This window comes from Nipponia nippon, unplaced genomic scaffold (genome assembly GCF_047370975.1).
Source record: "Nipponia nippon isolate SJK-2023a ecotype South Korea unplaced genomic scaffold, ASM4737097v1 scaffold_11, whole genome shotgun sequence".
In the NCBI taxonomy this organism is placed as follows: domain Eukaryota; kingdom Metazoa; phylum Chordata; class Aves; order Pelecaniformes; family Threskiornithidae; genus Nipponia; species Nipponia nippon.
In genome coordinates this window covers 24,626,454-24,646,763 of record NW_028262302.1, presented here as the reverse complement: position 1 = coordinate 24,646,763, position 20,310 = coordinate 24,626,454, and the positions used below count along the sequence as shown (strand labels likewise).

General features: G+C 48.4%; 1 long non-coding RNA gene across 1 annotated transcript; it reads left to right on the top strand.

The window, feature by feature from the left end:
• Positions 1-6,529: 6,529 nt before the first annotated feature.
• On the top strand, positions 6,530-18,987 carry LOC148056888 (uncharacterized). Its single transcript, XR_015702376.1, has 4 exons — positions 6,530-6,659; positions 7,931-8,053; positions 13,662-13,778; positions 13,867-18,987. It is a non-coding gene; the product is annotated as an uncharacterized LOC148056888 (long non-coding RNA).
• Positions 18,988-20,310: the final 1,323 nt, after the last annotated feature.

Genomic DNA, 20,310 nt, shown 5'->3' with positions numbered 1-20,310 from the left:
CAGCTCCATGTGGGGAAGGAAAAGTGCTGGCTCTGCGTTTGGTGTCTGGTGTCCCCCGGCAGGAGTTGGGGGAGTGGCCCCTCGCACCCAACTCTGTGGTGGTCCCTCAGCCATCATTTCATGTGTTGGTACCTGCACCAGGGCACAGGGGGTTCAATGTCACCGATGTGTCTTCTGTGCGTAGACCCCGGCTTTGTTGACATCCTGGCCATGCGCATGGGACACTGAGGGATGCCCCTGTAGCGGTTGGGGTGGCCACGGGGCGGATGTGTCTTGCTTTGGAAACAGAGGTAAGAGCTCAAGCGTTGGGCTGGAGAGCTGCAATTGGGCTGATAGGACACCAGGGACATCGCCGCAGCGATGAGGGGTCTGTCTTTACCTGGTGGCCACTTACGCTTGCACATACCTTTGGTAGTGATGTACTGGAACAGGCTTCCTCGAGAGGTGGCCGATGCCCCAAGCCTGTCAGTGTTTAAGAGGCATTTGGACAATGTCCTTAATACCATGCTTTAACTTGGTCAGCCCTGAATTGGTCAGGCAGGTGGACTAGATATAGTTGTAGGTCCCTTCCAACTGAAATTATTCTATTCTATTCTGTTCTGTTCTGTTCTGTTCGTGTGTGTGGTATACTTCTGCCAGGTCACAGTTGTGATCCATGCCTGCATTAAGACAGAGAAAGATAGAAGCTAAAAAAAATTCCAAATTGGTGATTTTGAACTGGGGGTAGTTTGTTCCTCTCAGAATAGCAGTGCCGTCTTTGAGGGAGACATGAGAAACCACGATTCCTGAATGCCGGCTGGCATCCGCAGGGCTGGCTTTCCAGGACCAGCCCAGAAATAGAGTTTCTTTTTCTGGCGACGGTTGGTAGCTTTAGTCCCTGGAAGCCTCAGCAACGGCGACTGATACGAGCCGCGTCTGGGTACATGGAAAACCCAGCCCAGAGCCCTTCATCTGAAAGATGGTGGGGAAATGGGGTACACTGGGAGACTCAGAGAGATGCGAGGGAGTTCAGAAAAACCCTACTTGGTGCAAATTGGTGATGAAAAATGTGTTTTCCTAAGGACTCACATTGGTGGGATGACCAGGCTCAGTTGAGAGGGGAGGGGTGGGAAAGTGCTGGTGAAATTTTGTGGTTTTGGAGCCCTCGGCAGCAGGGCTGGCTGCAGAGGAGGGGCTGGGGGCTTGCTCTGGGTTGCAGTCGGCCCCCCGCAGCTCCTCTGGGCGCAGAGGGGGATCTGCAGAACCAGGCGCCGTCTGTGAGGTGCTCTGGGGTTTGGGCGCTTGGGTGGGCGCTGCTGCCGAGGCAGTGGCATGGCCCGAGTCGGTACCAGGGCAGCACTTTCCTGGCCTGATTATTCATAACACTGTTTCACCCCATGCATTTTTCTGAAAACCACTTAAAATTCACCCTGCCCCTCTCCTGGCCTCAGTTCCGCTACCCACCTCACGCTGTTTCTCCCGTGTAAATCAAATCCTGAGGGGTACTGGCAATTAGGACTTGGGCACCTCTGGGGACACCACACTTGCTTTGCTGTTCCCACAGCCTCATGATGTCCCTGTGGGGATGTCCTCAGCCGCCGTGTGGTGACAGGGGAGCTGGCGGTATTGTCACGATGGGTGGGTTTTCTCAGACCGATGACCAGCACGGGGTAAACCGAAGCGAGGTTTGTTTTATTCCTTGGGGCAGCCTTGCCTGTGTCCCCATGCAAGCTCGGCACGCACTACAGTGAAGCTGCTGGCATTGAACTCAGGGGATGGGCCATATGCATTGGTGCCAAGATTGGGGCAGCTTGGCCTAAATGACTGGTCTGAGGCTACCTGTAAAATCGGTAGTAAGGTACTCAGGCTTTCTATGTGCTTGGTGTACAACACCAGTGTGCAAACACAACGCTGGGCTTAGCAATCCACTTGCTGCTCTTGCTGGGACGCCCGCTGTTCAGCACGAGCACATGTGCGTCTCGCTGGGCCCCCCAAGGGCTCTCGGCTGTGATTTGCTTTATTGTTCTGATTATCCTGTTCTTCTTCTAGCTGCATTTTAATTCCTTGCTCAGAGCGGCTTCATTCCTTGGCAAAGCAGCAAGTATTGTTTTGCCAAGACATCCCTGATGTCATCCTAATTTCGACCAGTTGGAAAAGTCACATTTTTAATGTTGGGAAACTAAGTTTTGAATTTCAACGAGAGTGATATCATTTTTCTTGAGAGGGTGAAAGCATTCCCACTTCTCAATCAGCTCAGTTGAGGCTAAAGAAGCTGAGCTGTCTGCCATCTGTCTCCTCGCCAGTCTCTCCCCCACCATCATAATTTTTGAACAGGTTGGCCAACTTCAATCACATTTGAAAGAAGGGGAACTGTCTCAAAGACAATTATGCTTCAACAAATTTTGTCACCTGGCAAAGAATCATTTATAGAGAAGCAGAAAGAAGTAGGTTTGCTGGCCAAGGGTCGGTCAGCTGGTCCATCACGATGGCGTGCAGCTCCAGACCAGCTGCAGTGTGTGCTGCTGCTTGTGCTGTCTCTGGTTGAGCTGGAGGTGTCCAAGGGGATGTGGTGGAATTCGGTTGGTGGTGGTGGTGAGGACGTAGGGGATAAAGAGCACAAATGTGTAGGAAAACAGGTTTCGTTATTTCTGCTCTTCCCCAGCTTGTTTCTGACATTTTTTAAATGTAAAAAGGTCCAAAAAAATTAACAAATTTTAAAATACCAACAAATTGTATTATAGAATGAATTGGAAGATAGAGCAGAAAAAGAGAGTTCTAGTACAGGAAAAACAGGAAGAGCTGGTCTTTTCCGATGAAATGCGAAGGCTGCATTTTAGACTTAGGCAGGACTAGCCTCCCAAGTCACCCGGTCCCTCCCAGGTTGGCCAGCGGCTGGGAGGCATGGACAGGGTCGGAAACTGGAGCTACTCGCCTCCGTTTGCTGTGACAAGCCAACGGCTGGGAAAGCCTTTGAGGGTCTTTGGCTGTCGGAGGCAGCTGAGTGGGCCAGGGCAGGGATGAAAACTGGTCCAGGACCTAACTCCTGGCATCTGACACTGCTCAGCGTTTCAGGTACACATGCTAAACATTTCAGGTATGTTTTATCTTTTGAAAATACCTTCTGCATGCTGTGTTTAGAAATATAGCACGTGTGTAGGTTATGCTGCCTGGGAGGGCTGGTGCCTTTATACACACATCTCCTGAATGTTTGGTGCTTAAATTCAAAAGGGCATGTTAATTTAATTCATTTTTCTTTAACAGTTGGCTTGAGGAGATGTAACTGCTTTGAAATGAAGGAACTGATTTTTTCTAATTCTGTGAGGCAGTTAAAGTAAAGTAAATGCTAATGTTCTGGGGTTTTATATTCCCAGTTGCTCTAAACCATTTAAAAACATATATTTATTATAGCACTGACTATGCTAGGCAATCTTGTTTTCAGAAGACTGAAAAAAAAAAGGAAAAAAAGCTACTCTTTTCTATTGTCTGCCTGTCCAGGTTTTATCTGGTGCAGTACGCATTTAAAGTCTTATCTTTTCAAATAATATCACTGTCAACAGAGACTTTGGTCCCAGTTCACGGTTCTGTTTAATTTCCATTGCATGAAAACATCGTGCACTTCAGCTGGGCAGCGATTCCCGAGCGGGCATCCCTGGCAGAGGGGGAAGCTCCCCTTCAGATGGGGAGGGGAGGTGATCTCTCGTGCTCCCATGGCAAGAGGAAGGGTTGGGATGGGATGGGGTGGGATGGGGTGAGGTGGAATGGGATGGGGCATCTGCTGTTCGTCTTGATGGAGGTCCCGTTCAGCCAGCAGAGCAATGATGGTTTATACTGGCAGGGGATTGGATTCCCCACGCTCTCTACCCCCTCAGAAAGGGGACAAAGAAAAGCAGCTAGACTTGGATTGCAGAAGAATTTGCTCTGGGCTGATCAGGGGATGGAAATGCTTCTTGGAGCCAGCTGGGGAAAGATTAGCTGACCTTTTTCGCTGTAAATTATTGCCAGCTAATAATTCCTGCTTGTGTGCTGACAGGCAGAAATTGCAGCAGAAATTGTGTTGAATGTTAAAAAAAAATACAATCAGTTCCAGGAAGACTGGAGTAACTAAGCCTGTCGTTCATTCAGCTCTTAGACGCAGAGTAGGTGCTTCTGTGTCTTCCTTTTCTATCTCCACTTACAGAAGTGATATTACTGAATTAATTATGACATCTTTGTGAAGAGCTGAAGAATTGCTCAAGTCCTCTATTCAGCAGCAGAGAAATACCACATTCATCTCACAGTAAATTTAAAATTACACCAACCTGAACTATCGCTACTGGCAGCATAATAATAAGGCAGGTAATCAAAATCAATTAAATTCCAGTGCCTTCCTATTGTCCTAGAAAATTCAAATTTGAAATTAGTTTGAGTTCATTTGACTTCTCAATAAAAGAAGCAGAGCTTCAGAGATAATTTGAAATAAGTATATGGCCGTGACTGATCTTTTCTCAGACTGCAAAGGCCAGAGGCGCTGCGTGCATGCACGTGCGTGTCAGTGCATACTGAGTACCAAATACAACCAGATACTCAAAGTCAATGGAGTGACTGGTTTGAGGCTGCTGTGTTGACGTATGTTAGCTGGGACTCGGGCCTGCCAAGACTCGGCTTGTTAAAATTTGGATGAGATATTGATCAGGTGAATGCCAAATGAAGTGTGCCTCCATTCCCACTCTGTAAGAGGGAGGAGGACTAGGCATGGTGCCTGCTGCTCTGCAGGACCTTCACGGAGACCCTCGAGCAACCAGAGGGAGGGGAGCTCCATGTGTCCCACCAGCAGTGACATGCCCAGGTCTGACATGTGTGGGGCACCCATCTTCCAGATCACAAGAGAACAGGATTGCCCAGGGGCTTCAGATGCTGCCAAAATGAGTGTGTTCCCATAGCACCCTGCCTTGCTTTTGGCACTGGCTGAGCCTTTGAGTTGCCTTCAGTAGTTGGATGGGGCATGGGCTGGAGTGAATGACCACTCGGACAGAGGTAGCTATGGCATGAGCATGAGGCTCTCAGGAGTAGTGGTGGCATCCATGGTAGTCTTGTTGTGTGGACATAGACACAGCTGGGAGGCACAGAAGAAAATTTATTGTCTAAGGAGGTTTTCTCCTGGAGAAAGGTGCTGAGCAAAGCCCAGGCTGGGTGCTGGGGCTGATCTAAGCCAGTGTTGGGCTGGTAAGTTCAGTGCAGCCATTGGCACTGATTGGGCTTTCCAGAAAATTTCATCTTGTACAGCCCCTTTTCCCAAGCCTGGGAGTGGCACACTTCTTCCAGAGAAGACCCCTATACATAGCTGGCTGGAGAAACTGGTTTTTAAAAAGTTGGGTTTTTTTGGTTGTTTTTTTTTTTTTTTTTTTTTTATACTCTCCTATCTGCCAGTATCTACCTATAAAGCCAGGATCTTTGGGGAAGTGATTTCCCCCCTTTGTGCACGCTGCCTTACACAGGTAAGATTTTACTTACTCCTTCTAAACTTTTTCTGAGCCTCGCTGGCTGGACCCTTGGTAGTGAGGGTAGGCTGGGTCTGATATCCCACCTGTGGCCAGGAGGAGGGTGCTCAGCAGTAAAATCCCCCTGTCTGGCTGAGATGCAGGAGTTGCCCCTCACCACAGTGTCCTGCTGTTTTGTTTGGGAGATGGGGAGGTTTGGGTTGTTTTGCTGCGTGGCTTCTATTCCTGCAGCAATCCCCATTCCTGCCCATGGGATTTCAGAGTGCTGTGGTGCCTCTTTGGGGTCACGGGTGTGTGTGCCACAGCTGGAGAAACCCAGGGCACCGCGGTGGGGCTACCCAAAGGCTCAGGGAAAAAACTGTGCCAAGATCTGGTGGTGGGCATGGGGGAAGGAGGGAGCAACATAAACAGGGAGGGAAGAGGAGTGTGATCCAGAGAGAGTGCAGAAGAGCTCGGCTCCCAGCTCTTACTGCCAGCAGTCCCAGATTGGACTCGCTGCTCCCTCCAGTCCTTCCAGGCACCGAGTTATATTTCTCCCAGTCTCTCCCTGAAGCCGGCAGCCGGTTCCCCTCGGCTCTCCCCTGCGGCTGCCGGTCCGCTCCCTGCATCCTTCAGCCTGCCCTGACGGGAGCTTCTGTGCTCCCCTCCGCCCCGAGCTGGGAGCAGGGCTGGCCCCTCTAGCTCCGGCCTTCCACATCCCCAGCCCCTGCCTCGGCCCCCTCACCGCCTTCCCGGCTCTGAGCCGCGGCCTCTGCTCCATCCCCGCCTCACCCCGCAGCCCGGCGGCCCGCCCGCCCCGTCCCGTCCCGCCGCGGAGCATCCCGGTGGCGGGGCCTCCTTTCCCTCCCTCCCTCCTTCTCTCCTTCCCTCCCTCCCTCCCCGCGGCCTCGAGTCGCGCCAGTGATGGGGAGAGCGTCACCGTCTCCTAGCAACCCTCCTAGCAACGCTCCTAGCAACCGGGCAACATCTGCTCCCGCTGGACCAATCCGCGCCGGGAACATCTGGGCACCCACCTCCGCGGGCTGCGGCCGGGAGGTGATGCGCTCCTCAGTGGCTGCAGGGACCCGCAGGAGCTGCCACCACCACCACCACCTCCACCACCACCTCCACCACCTCCACCACCTCCTCCAGGAGCAGCAGGCGGCTCCGAGCGGCCAGGGAAGGACGGGGAGCAGCCCTCCCTCTGGAGCCGGGGCTCGCTGGGTGAGTGGCGTTGAGCTGGCGGTGGCTGGGGACAGCAAGTCCTGGGCTTGTCCGTGGCAGCGAGCCGGCGCGGGGCTCTGCCGGAGGGATCTGCCCAAGTGGCTTTAGCAGGTGGCTGTCGGCGTGAAGTTTTGTATTTGTTTGTGAGCTCTCGGCTTTGCTGCATCGTGGAAGAGGGCAAAGAGCTGAGAGGGAGGCTTGCCACTCGTCCTGCAGTGCCAGGGGCTGTGGGCAGAGGTGCCTGCTGCTCTGCCGGACCCTGGCATGCTCTCTGAAAGGTCATTTTAATCAGAGTCGTCTTTTTACGGTCAAAGCTGAACTCGGAAAAGTAACCATAGCTACTCCTTCATTGCCTGTTAGTGAAGTATCATCCTCTGGGATGAGACAACTATCTAAATATAGATGTCTTAGAGCTGCGAGACATGAATACGCACACATATAGGCTCTCTGTTTCTTTCTCTCTTGCAGGATTTAGACCTGTTTATTTTCATTCATGTACTTAAAAAGTGTGAGTCTCTCTGCACACACATGTAAAAGTACAGAGTTTGGGTACGCATATGCATGTCTGTGATCGTTTTTCCCCTGGAGTGGGACATATTCTTACTAGAGCGTGCTAAATACTTCCTGCAGAAGGCAACGCATCAGCCGGATAGTGCTGCATCTACTTGCAGCCTAGAAACTGTACCGTGTGTAAGGCAAACACTGAAACAGGCATGTTGCAATAACTCTGTTAAATAAAAATAGTAATCTGACTTTGCCCAGACCCGTATCGTTCTGCAGGCAGTGTGGGTGTGTATGTGCGTGTGTGATTGATAGGAAATTGATGCTACTACTCAAAATAATGGTGTGGTTTCGATAGTACCCCTTTAGCTTTCCTCTGAGGCTGACAAGAATTAATGGAGAAAATAATGTGCCATTTTAGAAGGTGGTGTTCAGGGCAGTAATCATGTTCTAGCTCAGGAAACTTCCGGATATTTAGAGGAGCAATCTGTATTTTTGCAGCATTTGCTCCGAGAAGATTACAGCTATACCACTGAGAGACTCAAATGATTTTTCTTCATGTTTTATTTTACTTTTTTGATGTTTGAAAGGGAGTCCAGGTAGCAAGGTCAAAGTTAGAGAACTGGATCAGAACTCTTATTTTTCCTGTTATTAAGCCCCGTGGGGCTGCCGAAATTGCACTTTCCTCTTTTGCGGTCCAGCTACTTGCCGCGTACGTCCTGACTTTGCCACCTGAACCATGCGTGTTTCTCCTTGATCCGCTCTGGCAGGTACCCGGTCAGCAGTGCCGTGCTGCCAGAAATGCTCGCTGAGCCCGTGCAAGGAGGAGATCTGCCCAGAACTGCTGAGATTATCCCAGAAAGACCCTTTGCAGATTGACTCCGCATCCTCAGGTAACTAACAAGTTTGCAGAGTTCAGCTGGTCGGGCTCGCCTTCAGAGTGAGGGAAATTACTTGGGTTAGTGTTGAAAGGGGCTGGAAATATGACTTTATTCTATTGATAAAAGCAGTGGGACTGTAAGGAATGAGACAGGAATAGTCACTCGGTCATTAAGTCTCGTGTCTTTATGCACTCATGAAAGCTATTCAGATGCTTGTGCCTTGCACACACGTGTGCCCAGGGAGAATTCATGATTAGGGAGAGCTGCAAAGCAATTAGCAAAGGAAAAGAAAGGCAGTTTTAAAGTGCAAAGCCAACAGCTCCAGCCAGCAGACAACAGCACGGCTGTGGGTCCCCACCTTTCTGTGGGTCAGTTAAAGGGGGGGGTCTCTCTGCCTGAGCGAGGAATAAGACTCGATACTCTGGAGGGATGGCAATCGATTGGCAGTCTGTGTGAAATCCTGGGGCTGGCATGTGTTTTCGATCCACATGTTCATCTGCCTGTGGTCTGGTAGCTTTGCATTATCAACTGGGAATCCCACAGTGGGACCAGCTGCTTTTCCTGCCCCTGGAAGAGGGGAAATGCAGCAGCATAGCATGTGAAATCAGAGGAGGGTTTCAGCTGAGCACTCCCTAATTGCAAGTGCTGCTAAGGTTAGAGACGGGGGAATTTATCACTGCAGTTTGACAGCAGTCGCAAGGACATGATAATATTTCCTGCCATGTCAAAGTCATGTCTCCTGCTGGTAATAAATGCCAATTTCTGTGTGCTCAGAAGCCTCAGGTTTTCTATTTGTGCATGCAAGAGATGCTCAGAAATGGTTTCCGTCTCAGCCAGCTTTACCTTGCATATTGATTACACTGCGAGAGGAAACCCTGCGGGGCACCGGCACATTGGACTCACTCCCTTCCGCGCGCAGCGTCGGCGGGTCTGGCGCGGCCAGCGAGCCTCTGTGCTTACCCCACACAGACGTCTGCATTGACAAGCCAATAGTACCTGCTCATACAACCCCTTTCACTGCAGCACCGAGCAGGCAGGGATGAATTTTCTTCCTGAGGAAAGGTAGGAGAGGTGGAGGCACAGGCAGGTGTGGGAACGCTCCCGAGGTCTCACGCAGGAGCTCCGGGGCAGAGCTGCTGTGCAGCCCCAGGGCTTGCAGATCCCTCTCCATTGCCTGAGATGGAAAAGCACAAGCTTTGTTTGCTTTTTTTTTTTTCCTGGCTGTTCAATCGTTTGTTAAACTCCGTCTTGCCTCCTGTCTGGGCTAGCTTGCAGCCCTGTGGAAATCACCCGGCACTAATCCGTGCCGAAGAGGGGCTCCTGTCGCTGGGGTGATGCGGGAGTGCAGGGGCCAGATGAAGAGAATTTCTTGCCATTTGCAGTTCAACTGTGAAGTTGCTGTGTTATAAATCTATTTCCAATCCAATTTAGATAAGATAACCCTCTGTCCAAACATGCCTAATAACTCTGTGGGTACCACGCCACAGAGCGCTGTAATTATTCCTGGAGAAATAAATAGGAACAGGCACATTTTGCTCTTTTGAAAGTACAATTAAAGCCCTCGCAAAGCTGTGTTTCAGAGCGCCAGGCTTGAGACAGAGACATCTATTCCCTCACTGCCATGTGTGGGATTTATGCTTCAAACTTCCATTAGTGTTAATGGCAGCTCCAGCCGCTGTGCTCCGATGTGCCGTGCATTCAGAGCAGGCACGCACTGGTGGGGTGTAAGCACTGGCCAGCGTGAGCAGGCAGCCCCTGCCCTGTGGCTCCCGCGCCCTGGCAGCGCTGCCTGCTGTTGCAAATTTTACCGAGTCCTTGGTGACTAGCAGAGCGCTTGCAGCTGAACCCTGGCGGGATGCTGAATGCGCTTTTCCAAGGTTCATCCAGGCTGGAAGGACAAACCTCACACTCAGGACGCAGCGCTACGCTGGTTAGTCCCCGTGGGGATATTTGGCCCTGTGCCTTGACTTGTGGTGTAGCGCTGAAAAAAATGTAGTGTGATTAAGATGTATCTGTCTCTGAGCTTGACTGAGGCAGAGGCAGTGACTCATACCACCTTGCTGTAACTGTCAAAACACTTGGCTCGCGAGAATAGCCTTCTACACAAAAAGCACTGATTCAATATGTTTATATTTAAACAAAACACTAAGGGTCTGATTCACTGCGGCATTACTACAGCCTTGTATGCCTGTAACCCTGGCCAAGCAGTCCTGAGGCACGCACGGAGCCACTCTGCTCTGACTTTCAAGCTAAGTATTAGAGAAAGGCTTGGTCCTTGCAAGCCTTGCAAGCAGGGAGAGGTGCCCCTCGTAGGCTTTAGCATCGGCGCCGATGTCAAGGGCGCAGTACAAGGGTACAGTTCATGCTCTCGTTCCCCTGCACCTGCAGACAGATGTGTGGGCATCACCAGCAGCCACAAAAGGTGACGGTGACAGCAAGATGGGTGGTGGTGGGTTGGCAGCTACGCTGGGCACAAGAGCAGACCTTGAGCTTCTGTGGAGCAGCCCTGTGATGGGACTCGCTTGCCTTTGGTTCATTTTCTCATCCTGTTGCTGCAGGCGTGCAGGCAGCACACCTTCCCTCCCGGGGAGAGGAGGCAGAGGTTGAGCCACCCGTGACAACCCGTGGGAGCTGCTGGGCTGGGGAAGTGGGTGCCCCAAGCTCTGCAGATTTGGAATTGTTGGAATTTGCTAACAGCTAGCGTGGTGTCAAGCAGCTTGTAGCTACTTTGCTCTTAGGGTCCAGCCTTTCACTTACAAGCGGGAACACATTTAAAACTAACCTTACAGCCCAGAGGTGCTCTTGGTGTTCGGTTTCTGGTTGTTTCCCTTCCTTGCTACTAAACCAAGTTATGGGGAGTTGTTATAATTTTGCCACTTTGTCTGATGTAAGGTCTTTAGGAATTTAAATACAGCTGATCACTTTGCACCCAAGGGGTATGTCCCAGGCTGGTGCTGAACGTAACCCCAGAAAGGGGGTGCCAGTTGGACACTTGATGATCCCACTGCCAGGATGGTCATATGCATCCCTCTGCAAAATACAATTCTTTCCGTCTGCTTCTTCCAGCCAGCATCAGCCCCCAGCCCGTGGCATGTGCTAAAACACAGCCCTCCCTCCCTCCCAGGCCAGGGTGCCAGCGCTCCAGCGGCTCCTTGCTTTGTCCTGGCTCCCTGCTCTTTGCTCGTGTCTCTAGGTCCCCCCATGCTCAGGGGACGCTGACAGGTCCCACTGTCACCCTCCATCTAGGGCAGGGAGAGGAATTCCTGTGGCCAGAAGCAGCAAAGGAGAGGTTTGCATGGAGCCGGCGGAGCTGAAGGCCTGAGCTGTGATGCTCTGCACACTGTGGTTGTCTGCCTTGCCCCTGCATGCGGGCTTGTTTTCAGCTTGTGCTGCACACAGGCAGTGCTAGGTCTGTGCTTCCAGCCTTTTCACTGAAAACCACTAGGGAGCAAATTTTAGCATTTAGAGGCTTGGTTTGAAGGGGAAGGATGGGCCCATGGTTGGCTCATCAACCTGTACGCTGGGTTTGGCTCCTTTCCCAGCCCTGACAGCCTGGGTGGCTGCAGGAATGTCACTTCATCTTTCTGTACCTTTGTCTTCCTCAGAGTAGTGTGAGGAAAACTGTAACGTTCTCCCATCCCACGGCACTGGGAGTCTAAATGCATTTGTGATTGTGCTCAGATAACACAGCAGTGGGGTTTTCACCTAGGAGAATCTAATATCAGCGTAATTAAAAGTCCAGGATATCCAGGCTCTGGTGTAATTCAAATACTAGAATAAAACCTGCAAGCAGTGAAGGTTGCTGCATATGAATTTAAACCAGTGTCTGCAGCTACTCAGTGCTAACAGAGCTGTGAAGACCGCAGCCATACCCTTGCCCTTGAGAGCTGAGGTGGGTGCAGGGAGCGTCTCTGGTGTGTGTGGTGGTCCAGGTTGACTGAAACGTAGCGTTGTCCTGCTGCAAGAGGGTTGGGCTCTCTCCTGGGGAAATGCTGATGTCCCAGAGCAGGCCTGGGGGTCTTGGCTCCAAATGAGGTGTTAATTCACCAGTCAAGAGTTTTCTGCCCAGACTCGCAACATCCTTTATGGGAAGCCTCCATCCTCACAGACTTGAAATTCAGGGATAAAGCACAAGAAGACTCTCTTATGAGGGGATTTCTTCTTCAGCCCCTTCTTGTGGGTTTTTGATGTAGAGGATGGAAGGGAGAGCACATTACTCCTTCCTGCCAGTGAAGGAGAGATGCCGCCAGTCCCTGAAATAGTTGTGTGGGTATCTTTTCAGTCCCAGCTGCAGCTAAAACTCAAGGAGCCCCCATGCCCCAGGGCAGGATCCTTCCAGTGACATGAGGGCTGTGTTTTGGCTGTGCAATACCTTTTGGCTTTTCTGCTATGGCAGAGCAGCAGCCCAGAACCAAGTCCTCCATTTCCTCAGAAAACCTGTTTCAAATGCCCCATAAGGAGATCTCAATTTGGGGAAGAAAACATACCCCATAGGACTTGACTTTGAGTTATTCTAAAAAGTGGCTCTGGATACTTTCTTTCCCTGACTACCTTTAAATGTTAGCATAATAAGTTGGTTTTTGTTGTTGTTGTTTTTTTTTTAAAGTACATTTAAAAGCAAACAACAGAAATTTCTTACAAAAGAGAGGGCTTGGGAGGTGCTGATGCCACCCACAAGTGCACATGCCTCCTCCTATTGTCTAGTGAATAGAAAAGCAAAACCCAATCCTGGCTCAGAGTTCAGCAGACTGAATACCACCGAAGTTACGGATCTCGTTAAGATGCTGAATTAGCACCATGTCACCTTTCCATAGAGATGAGCGAGCTCGGAGCAGCCAGCCAGGCCCAGCTGTGGATGTGCAGCGAGCCCTGGTCCTCTGCAGGGCTCTGCTCTGGGGCAGCAGACCTCCACTGGGCTCTTGTCACAGGACAAAAGCCCAATAGTCCTTTCCCTTAGCCCAAAGGCTGAGCCTCCATCCTCTGTGCCCTGAAAAACTGAAGCAACCCAGAGACCAAACCAGCTCCATCATCCTCCCACCGAGCTGGGGCTCTCCTGCTTCTCTGGGACGACACTACCATCTAGTGAATATGCTCTGTATTGGTTTTCCAGGGAAGCCACGGAGCTCTGTGCATGGTGTGTGGAAATCAAACCCCATCCTTTGTCCCACCCCCCCCCCCCCGCAGTGTGGCACAGGGACCCCTGTTCTGCAGATGGGTGGCCCCATCCCTGTCCCTCCTGCAGTGTGTGGAGACCTTCCTGGCTTGGGCATCTCCCTCGCCCTGCTCCGTGAGGCTGCGGCTGGCCAGGGGTACCCTGCTCGGTTGTAGGACCTGGGGACCCTGCCCAGCAGTGGCAGCATGTGTCCAGTGCTGCGGTTGTCACTTGGGAGCAGGGCTTGCTGTGCTGGCAAGCCTCAGGGTGGTGGCTCAGAAATGCCTTCACATTTGCCAGCCTCTCAATTATTTTTCCAGTGGGTTGAGGGCTGCGGGTTGAGGCTGGTTGTCCTCCTGGCTGTATCCCACCTGCGGACCCCTCCTTCCCCTACACGCCCCGTACCGACGTTACAGCCACCATGGCAGCAAGCGTTACTGAGCCTCTTTTTCTTCTTTTTTTATGCAGAGCTGATCTGATCGGGGCCTACCAAAGACATTAACGACGTCGAAAGTAGCCTACTTTAAGAGAAAATATGCAGAAGAAGAACATTTACATCAAGATTACCATGAGTATTGTCCAAAAGTGAGTAGCTCTCGCATTCCAGACCCCATCCTCCCTCATTTTCATTTCTCAATGCTAAAGACCCATTTGCTTGCTCTTTATTCCTCAGCACCTGATACTACCCGAGGACCGGACTTGTATTCTAAAACTTTCTCTCCAGAAACTCCGATTCCTGGATGACCCTGAAGCCTATCTCCGTAGGTCTGTATTAATTAACAATCTGTTGAGGAAGATTCACCTAGAGACAGAGAGGGAGAGCTATGAATACTTTAAGGAGGCTCCATGTTATAGGACTGCTTACTCTGATGCACGAAAACGGCTGAAGTTTATGGTACAGGAGTGCTGTTCCCAGTCGCTCTATTATGAAGAGCTGCATTCGTATCGCATCGTGCCTTACTCTGCAGAGAACGCCGTTTACGGAATGGGCTACTCGAGCAGCCACTTGGAGCAAAATTCTCAATTGCTTATTTATAAAATGAATTAAAGTAGCTGTTAGACCCACTGATGTTTGTTTCTGAATGCTTGAACTGCTTATGGAGATGTTAAGATGAGGCACTAATTGCAGATATACTTGTGATCAAAGGCGGATGCGTTCAGAGCTGAGTGGAAGGTACTTTGAATAATGCTCCGCAGTCCCCGCTGTTAACCCCCTGGTTATGAAGTACCTTGACACACACACAGAGCTGGTGCAATACGGAGGTCCTTATCCGCAGAGACTGCGTGCAATGTGTTTTGTAGAAACAGCTGCATTTAAGTTATCTGTGTGTAGATACAGACGTTCAAAATCATTTTGCAGTTAAATTATGCCATCCCCGGTGGAAGGGGAGCCCCAAAGCAGTGGAACAGTCTAACAATGAGAAGTAAAATGCAAGTTATTTACTGTAAAGTTATAGATAATAGAAAGTTTCTTTGAGAAATGCTTTGACCATGGAGGAGTCAGTGCCAAAGGAAAGAGCCTTTTGCTTAGGGTTTTCAGAGACTTAACTCGCTTACTACTTACAAGACACTCTATACTGAGATTTGCAAGGGTTTGGTTTTTTTTTTTTTTTTTAAATAATTGCATTCACCTTTTACTTATATTATCTCTTAGCTGGTATCTACTTTGCTGTTTTAATACAAACCAGAATGACTCACAGGAAAGATTGTTTCTTCAGCCTGTCATCAGTGTTTCCTTCTCTTCATTTGATTCTTTCCCTAGCTGTTTCCCTGATGCTTTTTTGCATGCTAATTTGCTGTTTGACCAGAGGTTCACATTGGTGCTAGGGGATAGACAGTAATTTCTTTTTATGTGGAATATAAAAGGCAGAAAAACAATGATAACTCTCATAGATAGAGGATGAATGTATCTGACAGATGCTAGTAAAACCTCGGAGGTTCTCCTGATGAAACTACTCAGCATTAGTAATAGTGTTTCAGGTTAAGTGAAATGTCTAATTTCAATCTGGGAATTAACCTTAGAATATGTAAATATATATTTCATAAGCTATGACATGAGAGATGTTCAGCAAATTGGTGACTACAAGTGGAAAGTTTTATAGCTGCCAAAGCTATGTCATGAAAATACCAAAGAGTAATATAAGGGAAAAGATGATGCTCCAGCAATGGGGTCAAAAGCAAAGATTGCACTATAACCTGGGGAAATGTGATTAATGAGCCTGTAAACTATCCGTTACCGATACACCTGCAGTTCACCTGCGGGTGACTCGCATCCCAGAATTGCTGAACAAATATACGTGATGATCCAAAGCCTGTCAAAGTCCTACAGGTCTGTTGGCTTACAGTGAAGAAACCGGCTTTGCCTCGCTGGCTATCACCACTTTAAAGCTTTAAAGCAACATAAATAATAGCGCACACTCAGCTGGAGGCAGATATGTATCTAAGAACCTAATTTTTTATTTTGAAAGGCTTTGCTCATGCAGATGTGGCTGATGCTATTTCCAAAGCATTATACAGTAAGAACAAATGCTATTGCTTGCCAGGGACGTGCTTCATGTAGGATTCCTCCTGTAACCCTGCTTTGAGGATCCTCGTCGTGTGTGTTGCATCGCAGCTCTCAGGCACGTGTTAATAGTGCAGGAGAACAGGCAGAAAGGCAGGAGAACTCCGGTATCGGTAGTTGGAAGCCAGTACAGGTTTCGGAGACAGAAGGAAACGGTGAAATCTGGACTTTTTAAAAAATGAAAATAAAAAGGCAACTGTCTAATTCAAAACAAGGATAACCTGCAAACTGGAGAACATAAACAGCACAGATATTGTGGGAAGGCTGGAAAAAACAGGGCAGTGCTGTTTGGGAGGTGCTATTAATCATGATGAATGTTCAGGTTTTTGGTTTTATTTTGAGACAAGGCATATTTACTTGTCTCTTACAAAAGGGTGTCTTTAAACCCTTGATCAGTGTAATTCGGTGTCAGAGCTGCTTGGCTATGTGCGGTGATATTCCTGCTGCTCCTGGGCTTGCAGCAGCCCAAAATTACCTGAATGATTAAGCTCGCATTTGGCATAGTTTGAGAAATCTCCAGCTAAAAGTGGCCGTGCCCATCTCGACAGGGGCCAGCTGAGAAAGGCCAGGCTAATTATCAGGTGTGCGGAACAGCCCTAACACCGCCAGTGAAAGCTGGCAACGAAACCCATCTGCTGCGTGGGATGTGGGCTGATGGTATGATGGCTGTTGTGAGAGCTGCCATTATCCCCCAAAGAGCTCTCTGGCCTCCGCTGGCACCTTGCACGCCTCATGCGGGCTTAGGGGCTGGGGTAGGGACATTAGAAGACTGCTAGGTGGTAAAGGAAAATTACTTCTGTCTTCTGATTTTTCAAACTCTGTAATTTTCCACTCTGAAGTGATCCGAGTTACGCGTTTTTTTCCTTCGTGTCCATTTTCGCTTGAATTCATAATGATCTAGAAGCTACATGAAATTCTAAAATGCTTTTTTTTCCTCTCACCGACCTACTTTATTACATTCATAGGATGGTTCTGGCCTGAATAAACAAAACTTTTTACATAACATTAATAATGTTTCAATGGAATGAAAAAGCTCAGTAGGATTAAAGCCTTTAACTTCACTGAAAAAACCCATTGTCCCTGTCAGATTCATCTTTGAAGAGCAACTTCTTTACCTGCTGGAAGAGGCAGATACTTTCTTGCCCATTGAAAGTTTCTCTGATAAGGTGTTACGATAACTGAGCAGACATAACAGACAAAAATCTGGATCAGATGACAAAACTCCTTGGGCTACCTGTGAAAGAGGACAATATTTTACTCATGTTTTTCTCATGTGTTGTTTTCTTGAACAAAAAAACATTGTCTTTTTTATTTCTACTTGCTCTAGGAGCTGCTAAAATTGATGCTTTCTTTCTAGAAAACAATTTTTTTTTATGGTTGACTTTTTGATATGAAATTGAATCAAAGGTCCACAATTCTAAACATTTTAAGTCTGCTCAAGTTTTTACTGCCTTCTGCTTTGTGCAGTGATTTGTGCTGTTGAAAAGTGGGTCTGAAATATTCTACTTTAGTGCTTAAAAACCATAGTTTATGGGGTGATAAAGAAGTACCAAGGTGCAATAACATTGCAAGTTACTCCCAAAATATGTAATTTGACTTTTTGAATTATACACTGATTTTAACATTTAGTTACCAAGTTACCGGGTACCAGCATTTTAGTACAGCTACATACAGTGATTTTTCTTTTTTGGGTTTGTAGCTACAATTCAGCTCTTCTGGCTTCTGATGTGTGAATCTGTCTGTAGGTGGTCAACTTTCAGCGATAGATATATATATATATGTTCTATTATGACTGCAGTAGGAACTCCCACATATGGGCTATGTTTGCACTGGATGTAAAGAAAGTCCTTCCTTCCCTTTGACTCAGTTGCCTTGGAGATAGTATATTCATCAGAGAGAATATAGACGAGCTGGGTGACAAGGACAGACTTGATAATGATAGCTGATCATTTTGAAAATGACTGGCTTAGGACAATTCATTTTCGTCTCGGAACAGCAGCACACTTGACTGTAATTAGTGTTGAAATGAGTTAAGTTTTCTTTGTGCCGCTTTTCCCTCGCTGGCTGTAAATGCTGGGCCTGGTCCTGGGTGCAGAAGGGGCGGCGGTGGCTCCACGGGAGGCCCGGCATGGGTGCCTGGGTGCGTGCATGGGGTCACCTTCTGGAGCTGCACGAGCTGTGGCTGGAGGCAAGAGGGGTACATATGCTCGGTGGGGCAGCATCTCTGCCTGTACGACCTGGTGCAGACACCCCAAAATATTAGGGCCCTGATCCTGTAAATGCTTCAGTTATCATCTAAGTTTCTTTGCATAGATCCTCTCGACGAAGCCAGAGAAGCTCCTCATGTACTCGACGCTCAGCATGTGTATGAGTGTGTGCAGGGCTGGGGCTGCTGTGCACCACAGAAGTACTCCTCAAATGCCTAATTATTGGTGAAAGTGATTATCGAGCTGCTGCTTGAGTTCTTCGATACGTTTATATTGCACTGTAAATTGAACTTTTGTTTTCAATGAATGTGTTGAGTATATGGACTATTGTGCCTTAAAGTCCCATCCTCATATGAGCCTTTGTATATGTTCTGTAAATCTGCAAACCGTGTATAGCTGATAACTCTGTGCACTCTATACAGATCCAGTCTGGTACTCGGCAGGGCCTTGGGAAACATGACCCTGACCTCAGTTTGCAATGAAAACAGAGGGGATAAGGCAATTCACTCTGCTCTTCTTTTTTAGATTGCTTTCCTCTTCGCCGTTCATGAAATTCCATTTTTCTGGTTTCTGTCGTAACTGGGTTCTGGGTTGCCTACAACGCCAGACGCCCCTCACGGGAACTCAGAAAGTTTGTAAAAAAGTTGTCTCCAGCTTTTAAATGCCATCTGTACAGCGCGCTCTCAGCAGGGAATCACAATTGCATATAATAACTGTGGCAGGTGTTGTCAAGTATATCATCATATATTTGACATGATTAACAAAGCAGAAAAAGGAACACCTCTTTCTATTGAAATGCATGAGCCTGCATTACGTTAAATACATGGTGATTGTACACCACTTAATTGGAATAATACCTACTGGTTCTATAACAAAAAATGGCTTTTTAATGTTTCAAATTACTTGGGACCTGATTAAAGGTTTTTATGAAATTGTTTTCTAAAGTGAATAGTAGAAAAATGTATATGTATTTTAAATATACATATGATATGCATGTTATTAATAAAGATCTATTTCTATTGAACCAGATGGACTCTCATTGAATATATGCTTTTGGTTAACAAGTTAATATGTAAAGTTACTAAACACAGGTTTCTAACACCATCAATCCCCTGAAAAAATTGAAACCCACAGATTCTTTGAGGGACCTGGATCCCCGGGATGAACCTGGACTCATCTGACATATCTGATGTACAGAGCTGGGGCAACTCCTCTGGGTGCCGTGCAAACCCTGGCATTCACTTGTCCTGCCTGGATCCCATCATTTGCATCCCAACTTGCCTATGGGCTTGCAAGACCCTTCTCCTTTTCTTTATTTACTTTATTTAAAAATGTGCAAGGAACCATTTTCCTAATGATGTTCTGCAGGGTACCTTCCAGATGCTGCAGAAGGGTAAAAGATAAAATGGGTAGTCACTGGAGTGGTTCAGGAAAATGGGAATTTTTACCGAAAATACTGGTTATAATGGAAATATCTCCCTCTCCCTCATCCTCAGGGCTTTTCTTTGGGATTCTTTTTCCTGAAGAAACTGAAACAAACCCATGAAAACATTTTAGGGCTATTGAAAAGGAGAACTATTTATTTACAAAAGGATGAACTTTTCCCACTGCACAGGAGCCTCTTGAAGCAGCCACTGGGAAACATCTCCCAGGAGTGGGTACTTCAGTGCCTACCTCCAGCCTGGGCTCAGGTACCATCGGGGGGCTGCAGGCCCAGCTTTTTTAAGGAGCTGAGCATTGCAACCAGCTGCCATAGGCCCAGCAGTAAATCAGTCACCTCCTCTGATGGTGCTGCATTAGGAGAGAGCAGCTGCATGCTGTCAACCTGAGGACAGCTCTGCAACCACCAATCCGGAGTCCCTTACATAACTTGTTTGAATGCCATGTTACCAGGATTAAGCAGTCGCCATCCAAGTCCTGAGATGTTCTTCATCAGACACAGCCCTTTACCCATCTCTGAACCTCTCTTTTTAACCGAAAAGCAATACCTAGACCTTGGCATGGGTACATGCATGATTTACAGGAATGGGCTGCTTAAAAAAGGTAGGCTGCATGTCCACATGTTTGTCCTGTTTGCTCTCCGCATTACATGTGAACGGCCAAGGGCCTCTGGGGTGGCATATCCCTGACACAGAGAGGTGTACGCAGGTGGCCAAAATTCCTCCTAGATCCTGGGTGGGAGCTGCTGCCTCTAAGGATATACCACACTGGTAGGAGATGCTCGGCCATGGGCTTGGTCCAGTCTTGGAGAAAACTCCTTTAGTGTGGAAATAAAAGGCAGCGTAGCAGCTTCCCACCTCCCAGCGCAGCCACACTATGCTGTCCAAGACATGCAAATACTTTCTCA